The sequence below is a fragment of the Ambystoma mexicanum genome, chromosome 8, assembly GCF_040938575.1.
Source record: "Ambystoma mexicanum isolate Mex_15411 chromosome 8, UKY_AmexF1_1, whole genome shotgun sequence".
NCBI lineage: Eukaryota > Metazoa > Chordata > Amphibia > Caudata > Ambystomatidae > Ambystoma > Ambystoma mexicanum.
The window spans coordinates 1647018559-1647032205 of NC_090929.1; the positions used below are offsets into that span (position 1 = coordinate 1647018559).

The 13647-nt window shown below is 42.9% G+C and overlaps 1 protein-coding gene across 3 annotated transcripts in view; it reads right to left on the reverse strand.

Moving 5' to 3' along the window:
• Positions 1–13647, reverse strand: part of SLC18A2 (solute carrier family 18 member A2) — a 563191-nt gene that overhangs the window by 474596 nt on the left and 74948 nt on the right. The gene's annotated exons all lie outside the window — the stretch shown is intronic.

Here is a 13647-nt window from a genome sequence, read left to right on the forward strand (position 1 = left end):
CAGTAGCTAAGTTCTTTTGTAATCATTTTAGTGAGTGAACATAATTTCAGGATTTGAATAAGATAAGTTTTAAAACTCACACAATTTTCTCTATGCACTATCCTTTCCCTTGCTTTTACTGTTAGAAATACAATAATTTATTTCCAAATGTGTGAAACTGTTGATGTGATTCCAAACCTGGGGCGATACTGACACCCACTGGGCCAGAGCAGTATTCTCACTCACCATCTTTTCATTGACTTTACCGTGCTTGGAGGTTAAGCTGGACAGATAAAGCTCTCGATAGAAGACAGAGCCCCCATGCAGTGTGCAATGCACACTAACCTCCAACACTGCCGGCCCATGCACTCCAAGCTCCTCACACTCTATGTTCCCAACAATGTCTGTGTGCATGCACGCCGAGTTCCCAACACTGTCTGTCTACGCACTAACTCCTCACACTCTATGTGCATGTGCACCAAGTTCCTAACACTGTCTATGCACCAGCTCCTCACGCTCTATGTGCATGTGCACCAAGTTCCTAACAATGTCTATGCACTAGCTCCTCACACTCTATGTGCATGTAAACCACGTTCCTAACACTGTCTGCCTACACACCAGCTTCTCACACTCTATGCATGTACCTTCAGTTCCCAACACTGACTGTTTACATACCCAATTTTCCTCACACTGAGTATGTACCCCAGGCTCCTCACATTGTCCACCCATGTGCACCAGGTTACTGACACTATCCATGTCCTTAAGCCTCTCAAAACATCTGGTCATGTGCCTTACAGTCCTCATACTGGCGGTCCATGTGTCCTCTACTTGTGCCCCCAGCTCCTCGCACTGTCTGCACATGTGCCTCAAAAAACCCCTACTTCTAATGCATGTGCCCCAGCTCCTCACTCTTTGTGTACCTGTACCTCAAACACCTTCCACTACCCATGCATGCGCCCCAAATCCTCACACTGGCTGTACCTGTACCTCAAACACCTTCCACTGCCCATGCATGTGCCTCAGCTCCTCGCACTGCCTGTACCTGTACCTCAAACACCTTACACTGCCGATGCATGTTCCCCAGTTCCACACACTGTCTGCACCTGTACATCAAACACCTTCCACTGGCCATGCATGAGCCCCAGCTCCTCGCACTGTCTGTACCTGTACCTCAAACAGCTCCCACTGCCGATGCATGTGTCCCAGCTCCTCGCATTGTCTGCACATGTCCCTCAAGCACCTCCCACTGCCGATGCATGTGACCTCAGCTCCTCGCACTGTCTGCACATGTGCCTCAAACACCTCCTACTGCTGATGAACGTGCCCCAGCTCCTTGCACTGTGTGTACCTGTACCTCAAACACCTTGCACTGCCGATGCATGTGCCCCAGCTCCTCGCATTGTCTGCACATGTCCCTCAAACACCTCCCGCTGCCGATGCATTTGCCCCAGCTCTCACACTGTCTGTACCTGTACCTCATACACCTCCCACAGCCGATGCATGTGACCTCAGCTCCTCACAGTGTCTGCACATGTCCCTGAAACACCTCCCACTGCCGATGCATGTGACCCAGCTCCTCACAATGTCCGCACATGTGCCTCAAACACCTCCCATTCCCGATGCATGTGACCTCAGCTCCTTGCGTACTGTCTACACATCGGCCTCAAACTACTCCCACTTTCTGTCCACATACCTCAGTTCCATGCACTGTATTTTGTCAAATCTTTTATGGATTTGCAGCTGCAGCCAAGGTTGTGGGAAAATGAAACACAGTAAAAAGCTATTTGCAGGTCACAAAACATACAAATGCCATGAGGGTAGATGTGGGGGGATGGCTAGAAAGCACTGAGTGAAATTTGAGAGTTGGAGGGATCCAGAGACCGAGTGTGAACACAAAGCATTATGTTGCCTCTGCCATACACGGGAATAGCCGACATCTGAAAGCAAACTACGTCACAGAAGCAGCATGTGCTCTGGGGTGAAAGGGAGAGGGCAAGGGGCTATAGCCGCGAATAGCTGACATCTGAAAGCAAAATGCGTCACAGAAGCATTGGGTTCTCTGGGGTGAAAGGGAGAGGGCAGGGAGTGAGGAGGCCATCTGGGGAGTTGACACAGATGAGGGGGGCACTTGGTGATGGCCTGGGAAGCATTTTCTTTTCCGGCTGTTTTGCCGATATTCGCAGCTATATCCAAGGTTACAAAGATCTACAGAAAACCGCAGGTATGTGCAGTTCAGTACCCGCAGTTATGTTTTTGAAAATTATAACTATAGTGACATCAGGGGTGAAAAATCGCTGACTCATTTGTTATTCAGGTCTCTCATTCATGCAAGAACCAGGTCAGATTCTGCTTAGCTTCAAAGTGTGAAAGGGTTCAGCCTCCTCTTGCCACGTAGCCTGATAAATGAGCCAAACTTAGAAGACCACTTAGAGGAAGGGGGCAGCCCTTTTCTTGCTTTGAAGCTAAACAGGGTCAGTCCTGGTTACTGCATGGATGGGTGACAGTCCTTGAAAGTTTTGCACTCAGAGACAATTTTTTGCCTTTTGCTGAAATGCATTCTGGTATTTGTAGTCTGCCAGTCAAAAATAAAAAAAACAATATGTATTTTTACAGCAAAAGTGAGTTTCCCATCCATGCAGTAACGGGAACAAACCCTGCTAAGCTTCAAAGTGAGGAAGAGGTCAGCCCACTAAGGCCAAGTTGTCTAATATATGCGCCCAGCCTTTGAAGTACGCTTAGAAAAACATGGCCTAAAGGGGCTGAATCCTTCCTCGCTTTGTAACTAAGCATGGATGACAGACAGTCCACAGTCCTTAATGCTGTGTGCTTTTTCTAGTTTTAAATATCTCGTAGCACACAGCATCTGCATTTTTATGAAACAGAAAAAATGAAATTTTAAAAAATCACATTTATGCTGAGCACTGCTGTCAGAGAGGCCTGGCCTTAAGGCGTTTGAGACGCAGCACCTAACCATTATGCTGCAATGATGTCATTGCTTGGATTTTGGCAAGTTTCATACCTACCCTTTTATCGTTGAATATATTAAACGATAGGCTCAATATGAAATGTATGCCCCATGAAGCAAGTGGTTAAATGCTGGGTCTTGAACTCTGGCTTACCAGGGTTCAAGGCTGTATGCTTTTGTTTTTATTTAACTAATTTAATTTAATTAAAAGAAAAGCAACGCAAGTGGGACGTGGCGAGGTTTGTTGCAGTGCAGTCCTGTGATCTTATTTAGCATGAGGGCATTTAGCAATGTCAGCCACGTCCAAATATCCCTCACACCAAAACAACAGCACCAGAATGGCTTTCGTGCCGAAAAGGGCATGCCGAAAAGGGTGCTGTAGCGGAATGCCCGTGACAAATCGGCCCGCACCAAAACGATGGCACCAAAAAGGGGTGTACAGCTTGGAGAAAGCTGCTTAACCAAAATGTGTGCTCCATGGCAAATCATTTAATCTCACTACGAATTGCCTAAAAACATTGTGAGTTCTCAAAGTTTTAAATATCTCATTACACACAGCATCCGCATTATTTTTTTTTAAATCTTGCTACTGTCAGTCCTTGAATGTTTTGCACCCACAGACCATTGTTTTGCCTTTTGCTGAATTGCATTCTGGTATTTGTCTCACAGTCAAAATGGGGGGAATAATTCCAAAATTCTACACTTTTGCCTGACATAGTTCTATAAGGATTTATATATTTGAGTGACACTATGGTATGTGTACTTTTCAGGTTAGCTTTATAAAGCAGAGTACTGTTGAAAGACAGACATGGGGGTGAGGCGGGGAAATTATGAGAAGGAAAGTAAGTCATAAGTATTTGCCCACGATGTGGCAAGAGAGTTTGCAATCCTGGACACTGATGCAGTTATTTCCCCCTGATTATGACTGCTTTACAGGGCACAAGGACACATGTGGGTGGACAGCGTAACTTTTTCAGAGGGTGGACGCACCCCCTTGGGTTTTTTTTAGGTTGCAAGCTTGTTCAAGTGTTTGGCTACCAGGAGTTTACTCAGGTTGAGTTTGAGTTTGAGTTTGAATAATTTCTTAAGCGCACCAGGCAGATAACAGCATTCGGGCACAGATGTTAACTAAAGGATTGAGTATATCACTGTGGGAGCCTGAAGTAACCCTAACGGAGTAAGTTCATTTAAATAGGAAGGTTTTCAGTTCTTTTCTGAATCTTGCCAGAGTGGTGCATGAGCGAATGCTGAAGGGCAGCTGGTTCCACAGCTTAGGCCCAAACTCCAAACACAGAGAACCTCCTGTCACCTTTAGAGATCTGTTTTGTCCTCGGGACACATAGCAGAAGTTTGTCTTCTAATCGGAGGTCTCTGGATGGGTAGTAGTGGCGAATTCTGGTGTTCAAGTATCGAGGTGCAAGTTTATAATAACATTTATACACCAGGCATGCCACCTTGAATTTGATGCAATCCTCCACCATTAGCCAGTGCAATGCTTTCCTGGCTGTGGACACGTGATCTCTTTTACCCAGATGGGCCGTTAGCCTGACTGCCGCATTCCGTGCCCTCTGTAGTCTTAGCATTTGTTTCCTAGGGATCCCTGTCATAAGACTATAACAGTAGTCAAGGTGGGAATTTACCAGGGCTCCCACCACTACTGGAAAGTCTTGATGTATTAAGAAGGGGAGCACATTTCTAAGCAGCCACAGGGAATAGTATGCTGCTTTTACTTTTGCACCTACCTGGGCTTCACTGGCCAGATTTTCTTGCCAAATACACCCGATGTTTTTCACTTTCTTTGAGAACGGAATACTCACTCCCAAGATCTGTGGAGTAAAATGTGTGTCTTCCTCTCTATTTTTCTTCTCTGATCTAAATAGAATTATTTCTGTTTTGCCTGCATTAAGCTGTAGTTGATTGCAGGCTATCCATTCTTTTTATATCTTGCATACAAGTTTCTCATGTTACCAGTGCAGAAGCTTACTCAGAAGACCACAAGCACTTGTTTCATATTGGGATTTTGTTTTCCATGGAATATTTCACTACAGATTGCTGGGTTTAAAAGGCGAGCACCTTTTATACTTTGCCAACATGTTTATTGAAAGATTTCCTCTCTCAGGTTATTTTTCTGGTATTTATTACTTTTTTTAAACATCTAATGCTATTTTGTCTTGCACACTTTCTTCTAAGGTGAAGGTAAATTGTGCTACATTTGTATATTTCCCTTTAAAATATGTGGCCACTTACTGTGCATATATTCATGGGTGCCAGCTTTTGATTTTCGCTATGGGGGCAAAAGTACCTGGCATATGTTATTCTTGCAGGCACTCATTTTTAACCTTTTCTGTGCTGCCTAAATGCGGGTAGTTGCGGTCGGGCAATGTATCACAACAGTCACCAAGAGACCGGCCATAAATCAAGGGGCTTATAGCATGCTACTTAACCAAAGTGTGTGATCCTCGGCAAATAATGTAATCACACAGGACATTAACTAAAAACATTGGGAGTTCTCAAAGCCTGCATTGTTTTATACATAATAAAAAAATAGATAGTTTTACAGCTACACTGACAATGAGAGTGAAAAATCACAGGTGACCCAGGTCTTCCATGCATGCAGTAACCATGACTGACCCTGCTTAGCTACAAACTGAGGAAAAGGCCAGCCCCCTCAGGTCATGGTGCCTAACAAATGAGGCAAAGTTACAAGACCACTCCGAGCAAAATGGCCTTAGGGGGCTGGCCCCGTCCTCACTTTGAAGCTAAGCACTACTGTGCGTATATTCAAGGATGCTAGCTTTTGATTTTCGCTATGGGTGCAGAAATTAGCTGTGCATATGTTATTCTTGCAGCTGGTCATTTAGTTCCCATTTCCATGGTGCTTAAATGTGGTTAGTTGGCGTCGTGCAATGTATCACAACAGTCACCAAGAGACCGACCATAAAACAAGGGGCTTGGAGCACAGGACAGGACATTTCGGCATGGCCAGTTAGGTGCACACCGTTATGGCGTGACCGTTTCGCTGCAGGTTCTGTCTGGGCACGCCCAGTTAGATGTAGCCAGTCGGGGCAGGGACCTCTCCGAACAAGGATGTTTTGGCGTGAGAGATCACAATTGGCGCGGTATGAACCTGTAGGCACTTTGCATTTTGTACTTCTCGGTGCAAGGATGTTTTGGCGCGAGAGGTCGCAATTGGCATGAACCTGCAGGCACTTTGCATTTTGTAATATGGATTAAACATGAAAAAGATTTATTTTCTGAAACATTATAAAATATGATGGGACATGTATTACACCATCGTTGCAGAATTCAACACGTATTAAACATGAAACACATTTATTTCCTGAAAACATTATAAACTGCATGCAAGTATCCCTCACAAACAACTTCACACCATGTACACATGCTCACATCAAACACACATTGCATGGCATGCACACCCTCTCAGATGACATGCACACCATCACACCACACATTTCCCCTTCACTGCACATATATTCAAAAATAGGACTACACTGTCTCTGGGAAACATTATAAAAGAGAAAAAATGAAATTTAAAAAATCACATTTATGCTGAATGCTGTGACCAGAAAACCCTAGCCTTAAGGAGTTTGAGACGCAGCATTCACCATTATGCTTCAATGATGTCATTGCTTGGATTTTCACAAGTTTCATACCTAGCCTTTTATCATTGAACATATTAAATTATAGGCCAAGTATGAAATATATGCCCCATGAAGTACCAAGTCATTGTGTCAATCTGATTTGTGTTTTGCCAATTTGCATTCTGGTATTTGTAGTCTCAGAGTCAAGAGGGGGGGATAATGCCACAATTGTACACTTATTGCCTAACATAGTTCTGTAAGGACTTATATATTTGAGTGACAGTATGGTATGTGTACTTTTCAAGTTAGCTTTATAAAGCATAGTACTATTCAAAGCCAGACATGGGGGTGAGGAGGGGAAATGATGAGAGGGAAAGTAAGTCATGAGCATTTGCCCACGATGTGGCAAGAGAGTTTGCAATCCTGGACACTGGTGCAGTTATTTTCCCCTGATTGTGGTTGCTTTTCAGGGCACCAGTAAATGACACATGTGGGTGGACAACGTACTATTTTTCAGAGGGTGGACGCATCCCCTTGGGTTTTTTTAGGTTGGCAAGCTTGCTCAAGTGTTTGGCTACCAGGATTTTACTCAGGTTCTTATGTTCCCAGTGCAGAAGCTTACTCAGAAGACCACAAGCACTTGTTTCGTATTGGGATTTTGTTGTCCATGGAATATTTCACTACAGATTGCTGGGTTTAAAAGGTGAGCACCTTTTATACTTTGCCAGCATGTTTATTGAAATATTTCCTCTCTCAGGTTATTTTTCTGGTGATCATTACTTTTTTTAAACATCTAATGCTATTTTGTCTTCCACACTTTCTTCTAGGAGAAGGTAAATTGTGCTACATTTGTATATTTCCCTTTAAAATATGTGGCCACTTACTGTGCATATATTCATGGGTGGCAGCTTTTGATTTTCGCTATGGGGACAAAAGTACTTGGCTTATGTTATTCTTGCAGGCAATAATTTTTTACCCTTCTCTGTGCTGCCTAAATGCGGGTAGTTGCGGTCGTGCAATGTATCACAACAGTCACCAAGAGACCGGCCATAAATCAAGTGGCTTATAGCATGTTACTTAACCAAAGTGTGTGATCCTCGGCAAATAATGTAATCACACAGGGCATTAACTAAAAACATTGGGAGTTCTCAAAGCCTACAATGTTTTATACATAATAAAAAAATAGATAGTTTTACAGCTACACTGACATTGAGAGTGAAAAATCACAGGTGACCCAGGTCTTCCATGCATGCAGTAACCATGACTGACCCTGATTAGCTACAAACTGAGGAAAAGGCCAGCCCCCTCAGGTCATGGTGCCTAATAAATGAGGCAAAGTTACAAGACCACTCTGAGCAAAATGGCCTTAGGGGGCTGGCCCCGTCCTCACTTTGAAGCTAAGCACTACTGTGCGTATATTCAAGGGTGCTAGCTTTTGATTTTCACTATGGGTGCAGAAATTAGCTGAGCATATGTGATTCTTGCAGGTGGTCATTTAGTTCCCATTTCCATGCTGCTTAAATGTGGTTAGTTGGGGTTGTGCAATGTATCACAACAGTCACCAAGAGACCGACCATAAAACAATGGGCATGGAGCACAGGACAGGACATTTCAGCATGACCAGGTAGGTGCACGCCGTTATGGCATGACCGTTTCCCCACAGGTTCTGTCTGGGCATGCCCAGTTAGATGCAGCCAGTTGGGGCAGGGACGTCCCCGAACAAGGATGTTTTGGTGTGAGAGGTCACAATTGGCGCGGTATGAACCTGTAGGCACTTTCCATTTTGTACTTCTCGGTGCAAGAATGTTTTGGCGCGAGAGGTCGCAATTGGCATGAACCTGCAGGCACTTTGCATTTTGTAATATGGATTAAACATGAAAAAGATTTATTTACTGAAACATTATAAAATAGGATGGGACATGTATTACACCATCGTTGCAGAATTCAACACGTATTAAACATGAAACACATTTATTTCCTGAAAACATTATAAACTGCATGCAAGTATCCCTCACAAACAACTTTGCACCATGTACACATGCACACACACACATGCTCACATCAAACACACATTGCATGGCATGGACACCCTCTCAGATGACATGCACACCATCACACCACACATTTCCCCTTCACTGCACATATATTCAAAAAGAGGACTACACTGTCTCTGGGAAACATTATAAAAGAGAAAAAATGAAATTTAAAAAATAACATTTATGCTGACTGCTGCGACCAGAAAACCCTAGCCTTAAGGAGTTCGAGACGCAGCATTCACCATTATGCTTCAATGATGTCATTGCTTGGATTTTCACAAGTTTCATACCTAGACTTTTATCATTGAACATATTAAATTATAGGCCAAGTATGAAATATATGCCCCATGAAGTACCAAGTCATTGTGTCAATCTGATTTGTGTTTTGCCAATTTGCATTCTGGTATTTGTAGTCTCAGAGTCAAGAGGGGGGATAATGCCACAATTGTACACTTATTGCCTAACATAGTTCTGTAAGGACTTATATATTTGAGTGACAGTATGGTATGTGTACTTTTCAAGTTAGCTTTATAAAGCATAGTACTATTCAAAGCCAGACATGGGGGTGAGGAGGGGAAATGATGAGAGGGAAAGTAAGTCATGAGCATTTGCCCACGATGTGGCAAGAGAGTTTGCAATCCTGGACACTGGTGCAGTTATTTTCCCCTGATTGTGGTTGCTTTTCAGGGCACCAGTAAATGACACATGTGGGTGGACAACGTACTATTTTTCAGAGGGTGGACGCATCCCCTTGGGTTTTTTTAGGTTGGCAAGCTTGCTCAAGTGTTTGGCTACCAGGATTTTACTCAGGTTCTTATGTTCCCAGTGCAGAAGCTTACTCAGAAGACCACAAGCACTTGTTTCGTATTGGGATTTTGTTGTCCATGGAATATTTCACTACAGATTGCTGGGTTTAAAAGGTGAGCACCTTTTATACTTTGCCAGCATGTTTATTGAAATATTTCCTCTCTCAGGTTATTTTTCTGGTGATCATTACTTTTTTTAAACATCTAATGCTATTTTGTCTTCCACACTTTCTTCTAGGAGAAGGTAAATTGTGCTACATTTGTATATTTCCCTTTAAAATATGTGGCCACTTACTGTGCATATATTCATGGGTGGCAGCTTTTGATTTTCGCTATGGGGACAAAAGTACTTGGCTTATGTTATTCTTGCAGGCAATCATTTTTTACCCTGCTCTGTGCTGCCTAAATGCGGGTAGTTGCGGTCGTGCAATGTATCACAACAGTCACCAAGAGACCGGCCATAAATCAAGTGGCTTATAGCATGTTACTTAACCAAAGTGTGTGATCCTCGGCAAATAATGTAATCACACAGGGCATTAACTAAAAACATTGGGAGTTCTCAAAGCCTACAATGTTTTATACATAATAAAAAAATAGATAGTTTTACAGCTACACTGACATTGAGAGTGAAAAATCACAGGTGACCCAGGTCTTCCATGCATGCAGTAACCATGACTGACCCTGATTAGCTACAAACTGAGGAAAAGGCCAGCCCCCTCAGGTCATGGTGCCTAATAAATGAGGCAAAGTTACAAGACCACTCTGAGCAAAATAGCCTAAGAGGGCTGGCCCCGTCCTCACTTTGAAGCTAAGCACTACTGTGCGTATATTCAAGGGTGCTAGCTTTTGATTTTCACTATGGGTGTAGAAATTAGCTGAGCATATGTGATTCTTGCAGGTGGTCATTTAGTTCCCATTTCCATGCTGCTTAAATGTGGTTAGTTGGGGTTGTGCAATGTATCACAACAGTCACCAAGAGACCGACCATAAAACAATGGGCATGGAGCACAGGACAGGACATTTCAGCATGACCAGGTAGGTGCACGCCGTTATGGCATGACCGTTTCCCCACAGGTTCTGTCTGGGCATGCCCAGTTAGATGCAGCCAGTTGGGGCAGGGACGTCCCCGAACAAGGATGTTTTGGTGTGAGAGGTCACAATTGGCGCGGTATGAACCTGTAGGCACTTTCCATTTTGTACTTCTCGGTGCAAGAATGTTTTGGCGCGAGAGGTCGCAATTGGCATGAACCTGCAGGCACTTTGCATTTTGTAATATGGATTAAACATGAAAAAGATTTATTTACTGAAACATTATAAAATAGGATGGGACATGTATTACACCATCGTTGCAGAATTCAACACGTATTAAACATGAAACACATTTATTTCCTGAAAACATTATAAACTGCATGCAAGTATCCCTCACAAACAACTTTGCACCATGTACACATGCACACACACACATGCTCACATCAAACACACATTGCATGGCATGGACACCCTCTCAGATGACATGCACACCATCACACCACACATTTCCCCTTCACTGCACATATATTCAAAAAGAGGACTACACTGTCTCTGGGAAACATTATAAAAGAGAAAAAATGAAATTTAAAAAATAACATTTATGCTGACTGCTGCGACCAGAAAACCCTAGCCTTAAGGAGTTCGAGACGCAGCATTCACCATTATGCTTCAATGATGTCATTGCTTGGATTTTCACAAGTTTCATACCTAGACTTTTATCATTGAACATATTAAATTATAGGCCAAGTATGAAATATATGCCCCATGAAGTACCAAGTCATTGTGTCAATCTGATTTGTGTTTTGCCAATTTGCATTCTGGTATTTGTAGTCTCAGAGTCAAGAGGGGGGATAATGCCACAATTGTACACTTATTGCCTAACATAGTTCTGTAAGGACTTATATATTTGAGTGACAGTATGGTATGTGTACTTTTCAAGTTAGCTTTATAAAGCATAGTACTGTTCAAAGCCAGACATGGGGGTGAGGAGGGGAAATGATGAGAGGGAAAGTAAGTCATGAGTATTTGCCCACGATGTGGCAAGAGAGTTCGTAATCCTGGACACTGGTGCAGTTATTTTCCCCTGATTGTGGTTGCTTTTCAGGGCACCAGTAAATGACACATGTGGGTGGACAGTGTAATTTTTTTCAGAGGGTGGACGCACCCCCTTGGGTTTTATTAGGTTGGCAAGCTTGCTCAAGTGTTTGGCTACCAGGATTTTACTCAGGTTCTCATGTTCCCAGTGCAGACGCTTACTCAGAAGACCACAAGCACTTGTTTCGTATTGGGATTTAGTTTTCCATGGAATATTTCACTACAAATTGCTGGGTTTAAAAGGTGAGCACCTTTTATACTTTGCCAGCATGTTTATTGAAACATTTCCTTTCTCAGGTTATTTTTCTGGTGTTCATTACTTTTTTTAAACATCTAATGCTATTTTGTCTTGCACACTTTCTTCTAGGACAAGGTAAATTGTGCTACATTTGTATATTTCCCTTTAAAATATGTGGCCACTTACTGTGCATATATTCATGGGTGCCAGCTTTTGATTTTCGCTATGGGGGCAAAAGTACCTGGCATATGTTATTCTTGCAGGCACTCATTTTTAACCTTTTCTGTGCTGCCTAAATGCGGGTAGTTGCGGTCGTGCAATGTATCACAACAGTCACCAAGAGACCAGCCATAAATCAAGGGGCTTATAGCATGCTACTTAACCAAAGTGTGTGATCCTCGGCAAATAATGTAATCACACAGGGCATTAACTAAAAACATTGGGAGATCTCAAAGCCTGCAATGTTTTATACATAATAAAAAAATAGATAGTTTTACAGCTACACTGACATTGAGAGTGAAAAATCACAGGTGACCCAGGTCTTCCATGCATGCAGTAACCATGACTGACCCTGCTTAGCTACAAACTGAGGAAAAGGCCAGCCCCCTCAGGTCATGGTGCCTAATAAATGAGGCAAAGTTACAAGACCACTCCGAGCAAAATGGCCTAAGGGGGCTGGCCCCGTCCTCACTTTGAAGCTAAGCACTACTGTGCGTATATTCAAGGGTGCCAGCTTTTGATTTTCGCTATGGGTGCAGAAATTAGCTGGGCATATGTTATTCTTGCAGCTGGTCATTTAGTTCCCATTTCCATGCTGCTTAAATGTGGTTAGTTGTAGTCGTGCGATGTATCACAACAGTCACCAAGAGACCGACCATAAAACAAGGGGCTTGGAGCACAGGACAGGACATTTCGGCATGGCCAGTTAGGTGCACGCCGTTATGGCGTGACCGTTTCGCCGCAGGTTCTGTTTGGGCATGCCCAGTTAGATGCAGCCAGTTGGGGCAGGGACGTCCCCGAACAAGGATGTTTTGGTGTGAGAGGTCACAATTGGCGCGGTATGAACCTGTAGGCACTTTCCATTTTGTACTTCTCGGTGCAAGAATGTTTTGGCGCGAGAGGTCGCAATTGGCATGAACCTGCAGGCACTTTGCATTTTGTAATATGGATTAAACATGAAAAAGATTTATTTACTGAAACATTATAAAATAGGATGGGACATGTATTACACCATCGTTGCAGAATTCAACACGTATTAAACATGAAACACATTTATTTCCTGAAAACATTATAAACTGCATGCAAGTATCCCTCACAAACAACTTTGCACCATGTACACATGCACACACACACATGCTCACATCAAACACACATTGCATGGCATGGACACCCTCTCAGATGACATGCACACCATCACACCACACATTTCCCCTTCACTGCACATATATTCAAAAAGAGGACTACACTGTCTCTGGGAAACATTATAAAAGAGAAAAAATGAAATTTAAAAAATAACATTTATGCTGACTGCTGCGACCAGAAAACCCTAGCCTTAAGGAGTTCGAGACGCAGCATTCACCATTATGCTTCAATGATGTCATTGCTTGGATTTTCACAAGTTTCATACCTAGACTTTTATCATTGAACATATTAAATTATAGGCCAAGTATGAAATATATGCCCCATGAAGTACCAAGTCATTGTGTCAATCTGATTTGTGTTTTGCCAATTTGCATTCTGGTATTTGTAGTCTCAGAGTCAAGAGGGGGGATAATGCCACAATTGTACACTTATTGCCTAACATAGTTCTGTAAGGACTTATATATTTGAGTGACAGTATGGTATGTGTACTTTTCAAGTTAGCTTTATAAAGCATAGTACTGTTCAAAGCCAGACA